This window comes from Rhipicephalus microplus, unplaced genomic scaffold (assembly GCF_043290135.1).
Source record: "Rhipicephalus microplus isolate Deutch F79 unplaced genomic scaffold, USDA_Rmic scaffold_62, whole genome shotgun sequence".
NCBI classification, from domain to species: domain Eukaryota; kingdom Metazoa; phylum Arthropoda; class Arachnida; order Ixodida; family Ixodidae; genus Rhipicephalus; species Rhipicephalus microplus.
The window spans coordinates 1503686-1513167 of record NW_027464635.1 but is presented as its reverse complement, the minus strand read 5'-3'; the positions used below and the strand labels follow the sequence as shown (position 1 = coordinate 1513167).

At 46.1% G+C, this 9482-nt stretch overlaps 21 non-coding genes across 21 annotated transcripts; all 21 read left to right on the top strand.

Moving 5' to 3' along the window:
• Positions 1-147: 147 nt before the first annotated feature.
• TRNAA-AGC (transfer RNA alanine (anticodon AGC)) lies at positions 148-222 on the top strand. Its single transcript has one exon. It is a non-coding gene; the product is annotated as a tRNA-Ala (tRNA).
• Positions 223-490: 268 nt separating this feature from the next.
• Positions 491-564, top strand: TRNAT-AGU (transfer RNA threonine (anticodon AGU)). Its single transcript has one exon. It is a non-coding gene; the product is annotated as a tRNA-Thr (tRNA).
• A 266-nt stretch (positions 565-830) lies between these two features.
• On the top strand, positions 831-904 carry TRNAA-AGC (transfer RNA alanine (anticodon AGC)). The gene has a single exon. It is a non-coding gene; the product is annotated as a tRNA-Ala (tRNA).
• Positions 905-1173: 269 nt separating this feature from the next.
• Positions 1174-1247, top strand: TRNAA-AGC (transfer RNA alanine (anticodon AGC)). The gene has a single exon. It is a non-coding gene; the product is annotated as a tRNA-Ala (tRNA).
• A 266-nt stretch (positions 1248-1513) lies between these two features.
• Positions 1514-1587, top strand: TRNAT-AGU (transfer RNA threonine (anticodon AGU)). The gene has a single exon. It is a non-coding gene; the product is annotated as a tRNA-Thr (tRNA).
• A 433-nt stretch (positions 1588-2020) lies between these two features.
• Positions 2021-2094, top strand: TRNAA-AGC (transfer RNA alanine (anticodon AGC)). The gene has a single exon. It is a non-coding gene; the product is annotated as a tRNA-Ala (tRNA).
• Positions 2095-2530: 436 nt separating this feature from the next.
• Positions 2531-2604, top strand: TRNAA-AGC (transfer RNA alanine (anticodon AGC)). Its single transcript has one exon. It is a non-coding gene; the product is annotated as a tRNA-Ala (tRNA).
• A 270-nt stretch (positions 2605-2874) lies between these two features.
• TRNAT-AGU (transfer RNA threonine (anticodon AGU)) lies at positions 2875-2948 on the top strand. The gene has a single exon. It is a non-coding gene; the product is annotated as a tRNA-Thr (tRNA).
• A 95-nt stretch (positions 2949-3043) lies between these two features.
• On the top strand, positions 3044-3117 carry TRNAA-AGC (transfer RNA alanine (anticodon AGC)). The gene has a single exon. It is a non-coding gene; the product is annotated as a tRNA-Ala (tRNA).
• A 439-nt stretch (positions 3118-3556) lies between these two features.
• TRNAA-AGC (transfer RNA alanine (anticodon AGC)) lies at positions 3557-3630 on the top strand. The gene has a single exon. It is a non-coding gene; the product is annotated as a tRNA-Ala (tRNA).
• A 155-nt stretch (positions 3631-3785) lies between these two features.
• On the top strand, positions 3786-3859 carry TRNAT-AGU (transfer RNA threonine (anticodon AGU)). Its single transcript has one exon. It is a non-coding gene; the product is annotated as a tRNA-Thr (tRNA).
• Positions 3860-4461: 602 nt separating this feature from the next.
• TRNAA-AGC (transfer RNA alanine (anticodon AGC)) lies at positions 4462-4535 on the top strand. The gene has a single exon. It is a non-coding gene; the product is annotated as a tRNA-Ala (tRNA).
• A 264-nt stretch (positions 4536-4799) lies between these two features.
• Positions 4800-4873, top strand: TRNAT-AGU (transfer RNA threonine (anticodon AGU)). The gene has a single exon. It is a non-coding gene; the product is annotated as a tRNA-Thr (tRNA).
• Positions 4874-5644: 771 nt separating this feature from the next.
• TRNAI-AAU (transfer RNA isoleucine (anticodon AAU)) lies at positions 5645-5718 on the top strand. The gene has a single exon. It is a non-coding gene; the product is annotated as a tRNA-Ile (tRNA).
• A 95-nt stretch (positions 5719-5813) lies between these two features.
• Positions 5814-5887, top strand: TRNAT-AGU (transfer RNA threonine (anticodon AGU)). The gene has a single exon. It is a non-coding gene; the product is annotated as a tRNA-Thr (tRNA).
• A 264-nt stretch (positions 5888-6151) lies between these two features.
• On the top strand, positions 6152-6225 carry TRNAT-AGU (transfer RNA threonine (anticodon AGU)). Its single transcript has one exon. It is a non-coding gene; the product is annotated as a tRNA-Thr (tRNA).
• A 432-nt stretch (positions 6226-6657) lies between these two features.
• On the top strand, positions 6658-6731 carry TRNAT-AGU (transfer RNA threonine (anticodon AGU)). Its single transcript has one exon. It is a non-coding gene; the product is annotated as a tRNA-Thr (tRNA).
• Positions 6732-6828: 97 nt separating this feature from the next.
• On the top strand, positions 6829-6902 carry TRNAA-AGC (transfer RNA alanine (anticodon AGC)). The gene has a single exon. It is a non-coding gene; the product is annotated as a tRNA-Ala (tRNA).
• A 155-nt stretch (positions 6903-7057) lies between these two features.
• On the top strand, positions 7058-7131 carry TRNAT-AGU (transfer RNA threonine (anticodon AGU)). The gene has a single exon. It is a non-coding gene; the product is annotated as a tRNA-Thr (tRNA).
• A 941-nt stretch (positions 7132-8072) lies between these two features.
• Positions 8073-8146, top strand: TRNAT-AGU (transfer RNA threonine (anticodon AGU)). Its single transcript has one exon. It is a non-coding gene; the product is annotated as a tRNA-Thr (tRNA).
• A 432-nt stretch (positions 8147-8578) lies between these two features.
• On the top strand, positions 8579-8652 carry TRNAT-AGU (transfer RNA threonine (anticodon AGU)). The gene has a single exon. It is a non-coding gene; the product is annotated as a tRNA-Thr (tRNA).
• Positions 8653-9482: the final 830 nt, after the last annotated feature.

The following is a 9482-nucleotide window of genomic DNA, read 5'->3' as shown; positions in this document are numbered from 1 at the left end:
AAGCGCCTGTCTAGTAAACCGGAGATCGTGAGTTCGAATCTCACCGGTGCCTCGAGAGTCAAGACAAACGTCTCTCTAGTTCTTTGTTTTCGAAGATTAGTTCGAAATACTTCTGATGGTGTCACTGCCTGAACAAGACGCTGCGCAGGCGCCTTGGCTTAGTTGGTTAAAGCGCCTGTCTAGCAAACAGGAGATCGTGAGTTCGAATCTCACCGGGTGCCTCGAGAGTCAAGACTAACGTCTCTTCTGATTTTTTTTTGTTTTCGAAGTATTGTTCGAAATACTTCGAATGGTGTCACTGCCTGAACAAGACGCTGCGCAGACGCCGTGGCTTATTTGGTTAAATTTCCTGTCTAGTAAACCGGATATCGTGAGTTCGAATCTCACCGGTGCCTCGAGAGTCAAGACAAACTTCTCTGTAGTTTTTTGTTTTCGAAGTTTATTTCGAAGTACTTCTGATGGTGTCACTGCCTGAACAAGACGCTGCACAAGCGCCGTGGCTTAGTTGGTTAAAGCGCCTGTCTAGTAAACAGGAGATCGTGAGTTCGAATCTCACCGGTGCCTCGAGAGTCAAGACAAACCTCTCTCCAGTTTTTTTTGTTTTCGAAGTTTAGTTCGAAATACTTCTGATGCTGTCCCTGCCTGAACAAGACGCTGCACAAGCGCCGTGGCTTAGTTGGTTAAAGCGCCTGTCTAGTAAACTTGAGATCGTGAGTTCGAATCTCACCGGTGCCTCGAGAGTCAAGACAAACGTCTCTCTAGTTCTTTGTTTTCGAAGATTAGTTCGAAATACTTCTGATGGTGTCACTGCCTGAACCAGACGCTGCGCAGGCGCCTTGGCTTAGTTGGTTAAAGCGCCTGTCTAGCAAACAGGAGATCGTGAGTTCGAATCTCACCGGTGCCTCGAGAGTCAAGACTAACGTCTCTTCTGATTTTTTTTGTTTTCGAAGTATTGTTCGAAATACTTCGAATGGTGTCACTGCCTGAACAAGACGCTGCGCAGACGCCGTGGCTTATTTGGTTAAATTTCCTGTCTAGTAAACCGGAGATCGTGAGTTCGAATCTCACCGGTGCCTCGAGAGTCAAGACAAACTTCTCTGTAGTTTTTTTTGTTTTCGAAGTTTATTTCGAAGTACTTCTGATGGTGTCACTGCCTGAACAAGACGCTGCACAAGCGCCGTGGCTTAGTTGGTTAAAGCGCCTGTCTAGCAAACAGGAGATCGTGAGTTCGAATCTCACCGGTGCCTCGAGAATCAAGACTAACGGCTCTCTAGTTTTTTTTTGTTTTCGAAGTATTGTTCAAAATACTTCTAATGGTGTCACTGCCTGAACAAGACGCTGCGCAGGCGCCGTGGCTCATTTGGTTAAAGCGCCTCTCTAGTAAACTGGAGATCGTGAGTTCGAATCTCACCGGTGTCTCGAGAGTCAAGACAAACGTCTCCCTAGTTTTTGTTTTCGTATTTTAGTTCGAAATACTTCTGATGGTGTCACTGCCTGAACAAGACGCCGCGCAGGCGCCGTGGCTTAGTTGGTTAAAGCGCCTGTCTAGTAAACAGGAGATCATGAGTTCGAATCTCACTGGTGCCTCGAGAGTCAAGACAAACGTCTCTCTAGTTTTTTGTTTTCGAAGTTTAATTCGAAATAATTCTGATGGTGTCACTGCCTGAACAAGACGCTGCGCAGGCGCTCTGGCTTAGTTAGTTAAAGCGCCTGTCTAGTAAAAGGAAAAGCGTGAGTTCGAATCTCACCTGTGCCTCGAGAGTCAAGACAAACGTCTCTCAAGTTTTTTGTTTTCGAAGTTTAGTTCGAAATATTTCTGATGGTGTCACTGCCTGAACAAGACGCTGCGCAGGCGCCGTGGCTTAGTTAGTTAAAGCGCCTGTCTAGTAAACCGGAGATCGTGAGTTCGAATCTCACCGGTGCCTCGAGAGTCAAGACAAACGTCTCTCTAGTTCTTTGTTTTCGAAGATTAGTTCGAAATACTTCTGATGGTGTCACTGCCTGAACAAGACGCTGCGCAGGCGCCTTGGCTTAGTTGGTTAAAGCGCCTGTCTAGCAAAGAGGAGATCGTGAGTTCGAATCTCACCGGTGCCTCGAGAGTCAAGACTAACGTCTCTTCTGATTTTTTTTGTTTTCGAAGTATTGTTCGAAATACTTCCAATGGTGTGACTGCCTGAACAAGACGCCGCGCAGACGCCGTGGCTTATTTGGTTAAATTTCCTGTCTAGTAAACCCGAGATCATGAGTTCGAATCTCACCGGTGCCTCGAAAGTCAAGACAAACTTCTCTCTAGTTTTTTGTTTTCGAAGTTTATTTCGAAGTACTTCTGATGGTGTCACTGCCTGAACAAGACGCTGCGCAGGCGCCGTGGCTTAGTTGGTTAAAGCGCCTGTCTAGTAAACAGGAGATCATGAGTTTGAATCTCACAGGTGCCTCGAGAGTCAAGACAAACATCTCTCTAGTTTTTTGTTTTCGAAGTTTAGTTCGAAATACTTCTGATCGCGTCACTTCCTGAACAAGACGCTGCGCAGGCGCCGTGGCTTAGTTGGTTAAAGCGCCTGTCTAGCAAACAGGAGATCGTGAGTTCGAATCTCACCGGTGCCTCGAGAGTCAAGACTAACGTCTCTTCTGATTTTTTTTTTGTTTTCGAAGTATTGTTCGAAATACTTCGAATGGTGTCACTGCCTGAACAAGACGCTGCGCAGACGCCGTGGCTTATTTGGTTAAATTTCCTGTCTAGTAAACCGGAGATCGTGAGTTCGAATCTCACCGGTGCCTCGAGAGTCAAGACAAACTTCTCTCTAGTTTTTTTGTTTTCGAAGTTTATTTCGAAGTACTTCTGATGGTGTCACTGCCTGAACAAGACGCTGCGCAGGCGCCGTGGCTTAGTTGGTTAAAGCGCCTGTCTAGTAAACCGGAGATCGTGAGTTCGAATCTCACCGGTGCCTCGAGAGTCAAGACAAACGTCTCTCTAGTTCTTTGTTTTCGAAGATTAGTTCGAAATACTTCTGATGGTGTCACTGCCTGAACCAGACGCTGCGCAGGCGCCTTGGCTTAGTTGGTTAAAGCGCCTGTCTAGCAAACAGGAGATCGTGAGTTCGAATCTCACCGGTGCCTCGAGAGTCAAGACTAACGTCTCTTCTGATTTTTTTTGTTTTCGAAGTATTGTTCGAAATACTTCGAATGGTGTCACTGCCTGAACAAGACGCTGCGCAGACGCCGTGGCTTATTTGGTTAAATTTCCTGTCTAGTAAACCGGAGATCGTGAGTTCGAATCTCACCGGTGCCTCGAGAGTCAAGACAAACTTCTCTGTAGTTTTTTTGTTTTCGAAGTTTATTTCGAAGTACTTCTGATGGTGTCACTGCCTGAACAAGACGCTGCACAAGCGCCGTGGCTTAGTTGGTTAAAGCGCCTGTCTAGTAAACAGGAGATCGTGAGTTCGAATCTCACTGGTACCTCGAGAGTCAAGACAAACCTCTCTCCAGTTTTTTTTGTTTTCGAAGTTTAGTTCTAAATGCTTCTGATGGTGTCACTGCCTGAACAAGACGCTGCACAGGCGCCGTGGCTTAGTTGGTTAAAGCGCCTGTCTAGCAAACAGGAGATCGTGAGTTCGAATCTCACCGGTGCCTCGAGAATGAAGACTAACGGCTCTCTAGTTTTTTTTGTTTTCGAAGTATTGTTCAAAATACTTCTAATGGTGTCACTGCCTGAACAAGTTTTTTGTTTTCGAAGTTTATTTCGAAGTACTTCTGATGGTGTCACTGCCTGAACAAGACGCTGCGCAGGCGCCGTGGCTTAGTTGGTTAAAGCGCCTGTCTAGTAAACAGGAGATCATGAGTTCGAATCTCACTGGTGCCTCGAGAGTCAAGACAAACGTCTCTCTAGTTTTTTGTTTTCGAAGTTTAGTTCGAAATAATTCTGATGGTGTCACTGCCTGAACAAGACGCTGCGCAGGCGCTCTGGCTTAGTTAGTTAAAGCGCCTGTCTAGTAAAAGGAAAAGCGTGAGTTCGAATCTTTCCGGTGCCTCGAGAGTCAAGACAAACGTCTCTCCAGTTTTTTGTTTTCGAATTTTAGTTCGAAATAATTCTGATGTTGTCACTGCCTGAACAAGACGCTGCGTAGGCGCTGTGGCTTGGATGGTTAAAGCGCCTGTCTAGTGAAAGGAAGATCGTGAGTTCGAATCTCACCTGTGCCTCGAGAGTCAAGACAAACGTCCCTCTAGTTTTTTGTTTTCGAAGTTTAGTTCGAAATACTTCTGATGGTGTCATTACCTGAACAAAATGCTGCGCAGGCGCCGTGGCTTAGTTGGTTAAAGCGCATGTCTAGTAAACAGGAGATCATTAGTTCGAATCTCACCGGTGCCGCGAGAGTCAAGACAAACGTCTGTCTAGTTTTTTGTTTTCGAAGTTTAGTTCTAAATGCTTCTGATGGTGTCACTGCCTGAACAAGACGCTGCGCAGGCGCCGTGGCTTAGTTGGTTAAAGCGCCTGTCTAGCAAACAGGAGATCGTGAGTTCGAATCTCACCGGTGCCTCGAGAATCAAGACTAACGGCTCTCTAGTTTTTTTGTTTTCGAAGTATTGTTCGAAATACTTCTAATGGTGTCACTGCCTGAACAAGACGCTGCGCAGGCGCCGTGGCCTATTTGGTTAAAGCGCCTGTCTAGTAAACTGGAAATCGTGAGTTCGAATCTCACCGGTGCCTCGAGAGTCAAGACAAACGTCTCTCTAGTTTTTGTTTTCGTAGTTTAGTTCGAAATACTTCTGATGGTGTCACTGCCTGAACAAGACTCCGCGCAGGCGCCGTGGCTTAGTTGGTTAAAGCGCCTGTCTAGTAAACAGGAGATCATGAGTTCGAATCTCACTGGTGCCTCGAGAGTCAAGACAAACGTCTCTCTAGTTTTTTGTTTTCGAAGTATAGTTCGAAATAATTCTGATGGTGTCACTGCCTGAACAAGACGCTGCGCAGGCGCTGTGGCTTAGTTAGTTAAAGCGCCTGTCTAGTAAAAGGAAAATCGTGTGTTCGAATCTCACCTGTGCCTCGAGAGTCAAGAGAAACGTCTCTCAAGTTTTTTGTTTTCGAAGTTTAGTTCGAAATATTTCTGATGGTGTCACTGCCTGAAGAAGACGCTGCGCAGGCGCCGTGGCTTAGTTGGTTAAAGCGCCTGTCTAGTAAACAGGAGATCGTGAGTTGGAATGTCACCGGTGCCTCGAGTGTCAAGACAAACGTCTCTCTACTTTTTTGTTTTCGAAGTTTAGTTCGAAATACTTCTGATGGTGTCACTGCCTGAACAAGACGCTGCGTAGGCGCCGTGGCTTAGTTGGTTAAAGCGCCTGTCTAGTAAACAGGAGATCATGAGTTCTAATCTCACCGGTGCCTCGGAAGTCAAGACTAACGTCTCTCTAGTTTTTTGTTTTCGAAGTTTAGTTCGAAATAATTCTGATGGTGTCACTGCCTGAACAAGACGCTGCACAGGCGCTGTGGCTTAGTTAGTTAAAGCGCGTGTCTAGTGAAAGGAAGATCGATAGTTTGAATCTCCCCTGTGCCTGGAGAGTCAAGACAAACGTCTCTGAAGTTTTTTGTTTTCGAAGTTTCGTTCGAAGTACTTCTGATAGTGTCACTGACTGAACAAGGCGCTGCGCAGGCGCCGTGGCTTAGTTAGTTAAAGCGCCTGTCTAATAAACAGGAAATCGTGAGTTCGAATCTCACCGGTGCCTCGAGAGTCAGGACAAACGGTTCTCTAGTTTTTTGTTTTCGAAGTTTTGTTCGAAGTACTTCTGATGGTGTCACTGACTGAACAAGGCGCTGCGCAGGCGCCGTGGCTTAGTTAGTTAAAGCGCCTGTCTAGTAAACAGGAGATCGTGAGTTCGAATCTCACCGGTGCCTCGAGAGTCAAGACAAACGGTTCTCTAGTTTTTTGTTTTCGAAGTTTAGTTCGAAATACTTCTGATATTGTCACTGCCTGAACAAGACGCTGCGCAGGCGTGGTGGCTTAGTTGGTTAAAGCGCATGTCTAGTAAACAGGAGATCATTAATTCGAATCTCACCGGTGCCACGAGAGTCAAGACAAACGTCTGTCCAATTTTTTGTTTTCGAAGTTTAGTTCTAAATGCTTCTGATGGTGTCACTGCCTGAACAAGACGCTGCGCAGGCGCCGTGGCTTAGTTGGTTAAAGCGCCTGTCTAGTAAACAGGAGATCGTGAGTTCGAATCTCACCGGCGCCTCGAGAGTCAAGACAAACCTCTCTCTAGTTTTTTGTTTTCGAAGTTTAGTTCCAAATACTTCTGATGGTGTCACTGCCTGAACAAGACGCTGCGCAGGCGCCGTGGATTAGTTAGTTAAAGCGCCTGTCTAGTAAACAGGAGATCGTGAGTTTGAATCTCACCGGTGCCTCGGGAGTCAAGACTAACGTCTCTCTAGTTTTTTGTTTTCGAACATTCATGACTTCTTTGCGCAAACACGTACACGGACACAAGGAAAATAGGCAAACAACACGGGCGCTCGTGTTGTTTGCCTCTTTTCCTTGTGTCCGTGTACGTGTTTGCGCAAAGAAGTCGTGATCGAGTACGAACTCGCCCAACTTTCAGTACTTTTGTTTTCGAAGTTTAGTTCGAAATACTTCTGATGGTGTCACTGCCTGAACAAAACGCTGCGCAGGCGCCGTGGCTTAGTTAGTTAAAGCGCCTGTCTAGTAAACAGGATATCGTGAGTTCGAATCTCACCGGTGCCTCGAGAGTCAAGACAAACCTCTCTCTAGTTTTTTTTGTTTTCGAAGTTTAGTTCGAAATACTTCTGATGGTGTCACTGCCTGAACAAGACGCTGCACAGGCGCCGTGGCTTAGTTGGTTAAAGCGCCTGTCTAGCAAACAGGAGATCGTGAGTTCGAATCTCACCGGTGCCTCGAGAATCAAGACAAACGGCTCTCTAGTTTTTTTTGTTTTCGAAGTATTGTTCAAAATACTTCTAATGGTGTCACTGCCTGAACAAGTTTTTTGTTTTCGAAGTTTATTTCGAAGTACTTCTGATGGTGTCACTGCCTGAACAAGACGCTGCGCAGGCGCCGTGGCTTAGTTGGTTAAAGCGCCTGTCTAGTAAACAGGAGATCATGAGTTCGAATCTCACTGGTGCCTCGAGAGTCAAGACAAACGTCTCTCTAGTTTTTTGTTTTCGAAGTTTAGTTCGAAATAATTCTGATGGTGTCACTGCCTGAACAAGACGCTGCGCAGGCGCTCTGGCTTAGTTAGTTAAAGCGCCTGTCTAGTAAAAGGAAAAGCGTGAGTTCGAATCTCACCTGTGCCTCGAGAGTCAAGACAAACGTCTCTCAACTTTTTTGTTTTCGAAGTTTAGTTCGAAATATTTCTGATGGTGTCACTGCCTGAACAAGACGCTGCGCAGGCGCCGTGGCTTAGTTAGTTAAAGCGCCTGTCTAGTAAACCGGAGATCGTGAGTTCGAATCTCACCGGTGCCTCGAGAGTCAAGACAAACGTCTCTCTAGTTCTTTGTTTTCGAAGATTAGTTCGAAATACTTCTGATGGTGTCACTGCCTGAACAAGACGCTGCGCAGGCGCTTTGGCTTAGTTGGTTAAAGCGCTTCTAGCAAAGGAGATTGTGAGTTCAAATCTCACCGGTGCCTCGAGAGTCAAGACTAACGTCTCTTCTGATTTTTTTTTTGTTTTCGAAGTATTGTTCGAAATACTTCCAATGGTGTGACTGCCTGAACAAGACGCTGCGCAGACGCCGTGGCTTATTTGGTTAAATTTCCTGTCTAGTAAACCGGAGATCGTGAGTTCGAATCTCACCGGTGCCTCGAGAGTCAAGACAAACTTCTCTCTAGTTTTTTGTTTTCGAAGTTTATTTCGAAGTACTTCTGATGGTGTCACTGCCTGAACAAGACGCTGCGCAGGCGCCGTGGCTTAGTTGGTTAAAGCGCCTGTCTAGTAAACAGGAGATCATGAGTTTGAATCTCACAGGTGCCTCGAGAGTCAAGACAAACATCTCTCTAGTTTTTTGTTTTCGAAGTTTAGTTCGAAATACTTCTGATCGCGTCACTTCCTGAACAAGACGCTGCGCAGGCGCCGTGGCTTAGTTGGTTAAAGCGCCTGTCTAGTAAACAGGAGGTCATGAGTTCGAATCTCACCGGTGCCTCGAGAGTCAAGACAAACGTATCTCTAGTTTTTTGTTTTCGAAGTTTAGTTCCAAATACTTCTGATGGTGTCACTGCCTGAACAAGACGCTGCGCAGGCGCCGTGGATTAGTTAGTTAAAGCGCCTGTCTAGTAAACAGGAGATCGTGAGTTTGAATCTCACCGGTGCCTCGGGAGTCAAGACTAAGGTCTCTCTAGTTTTTTGTTTTCGAACATTCATGACTTCTTTGCGCAAACACGTACACGGACACAAGGAAAAGAGGCAGACAACACGGGCGCTCGTGTTGTTTGCCTCTTTTCCTTGTGTCTGTGTACGTGTTTGCGCAAAGAAGTCATGATCGAGTACGAACTCGCCCAACTTTCAGTACTTTTGTTTTCGAAGTTTAGTTCGAAATACTTCTGATGGTGTCACTGCCTGAACAAAACGCTGCGCAGGCGCCGTGGCTTAGTTAGTTAAAGCGCCTGTCTAGTAAACAGGAGATCGTGAGTTCGAATCTCACCGGTGCCTCGAGAGTCAAGACAAAACTCTCTCTAGTTTTTTTGTTTTCGAAGTTTAGTTCGAAATACTTCTGATGGTGTCACTGCCTGAACAAGACTCTGCAGAAGCGCCGTGGCTTAGTTGGTTAAAGAGCCTGTCTAGTAAACAGCAGATCTTGAGTTCGAATCTCACCGGTGCCTCGAGAGTCAAGACAAACGTCTCTCTCGTTTTTTGTTTTCGAAGTTCAGTTCGAAATACTTCTGATGGTGTCACTGTCTGAACAAGACGCTGCGCAGGCGCCGTGGCTTAGTTAGTTAAAGCACCTGTCTAGTAAACCGGAGATCGTGAGTTCGAATCTCACCGGTGCCTCGAGAGTCAAGACAAACGTCTCTCCAGTTTTTTGTTGTCGAAGTTTAGTTCGAAATAATTCTGATTGTGTCACTGCCTGAACAAGACGCTGCGTAGGCGCTGTGGCTTAGTTAGTTAAATCGCCTGTCTAGTGAAAGGAAGATCGATAGTTTGAATCTCACCTGTGCCTCGAGAGTCAAGACAAACGACTCTGAAGTTTTTTGTTTTCGAAGTTTCGTTCGAAGTACTTCTGATAGTGTCACTGACTGAACAAGACGCTGCGCAGGCGCGGTGGCTTAGTTGGTTAAAGCGCATGTCTAGTAAACAGGAGATCATTAATTCGAATCTCACCGGTGCCACGAGAGTCAAGACAAACGTCTGTCCAATTTTTTGTTTTCGAAGTTTAGTTCTAAATGCTTCTGATGGTGTCACTGCCTGAACAAGACGCTGCGCAGGCGCCGTGGCTTAGTTGGTTAAAGCGCCTGTCTAGTGAAAGGAAGATCGATTGTTCG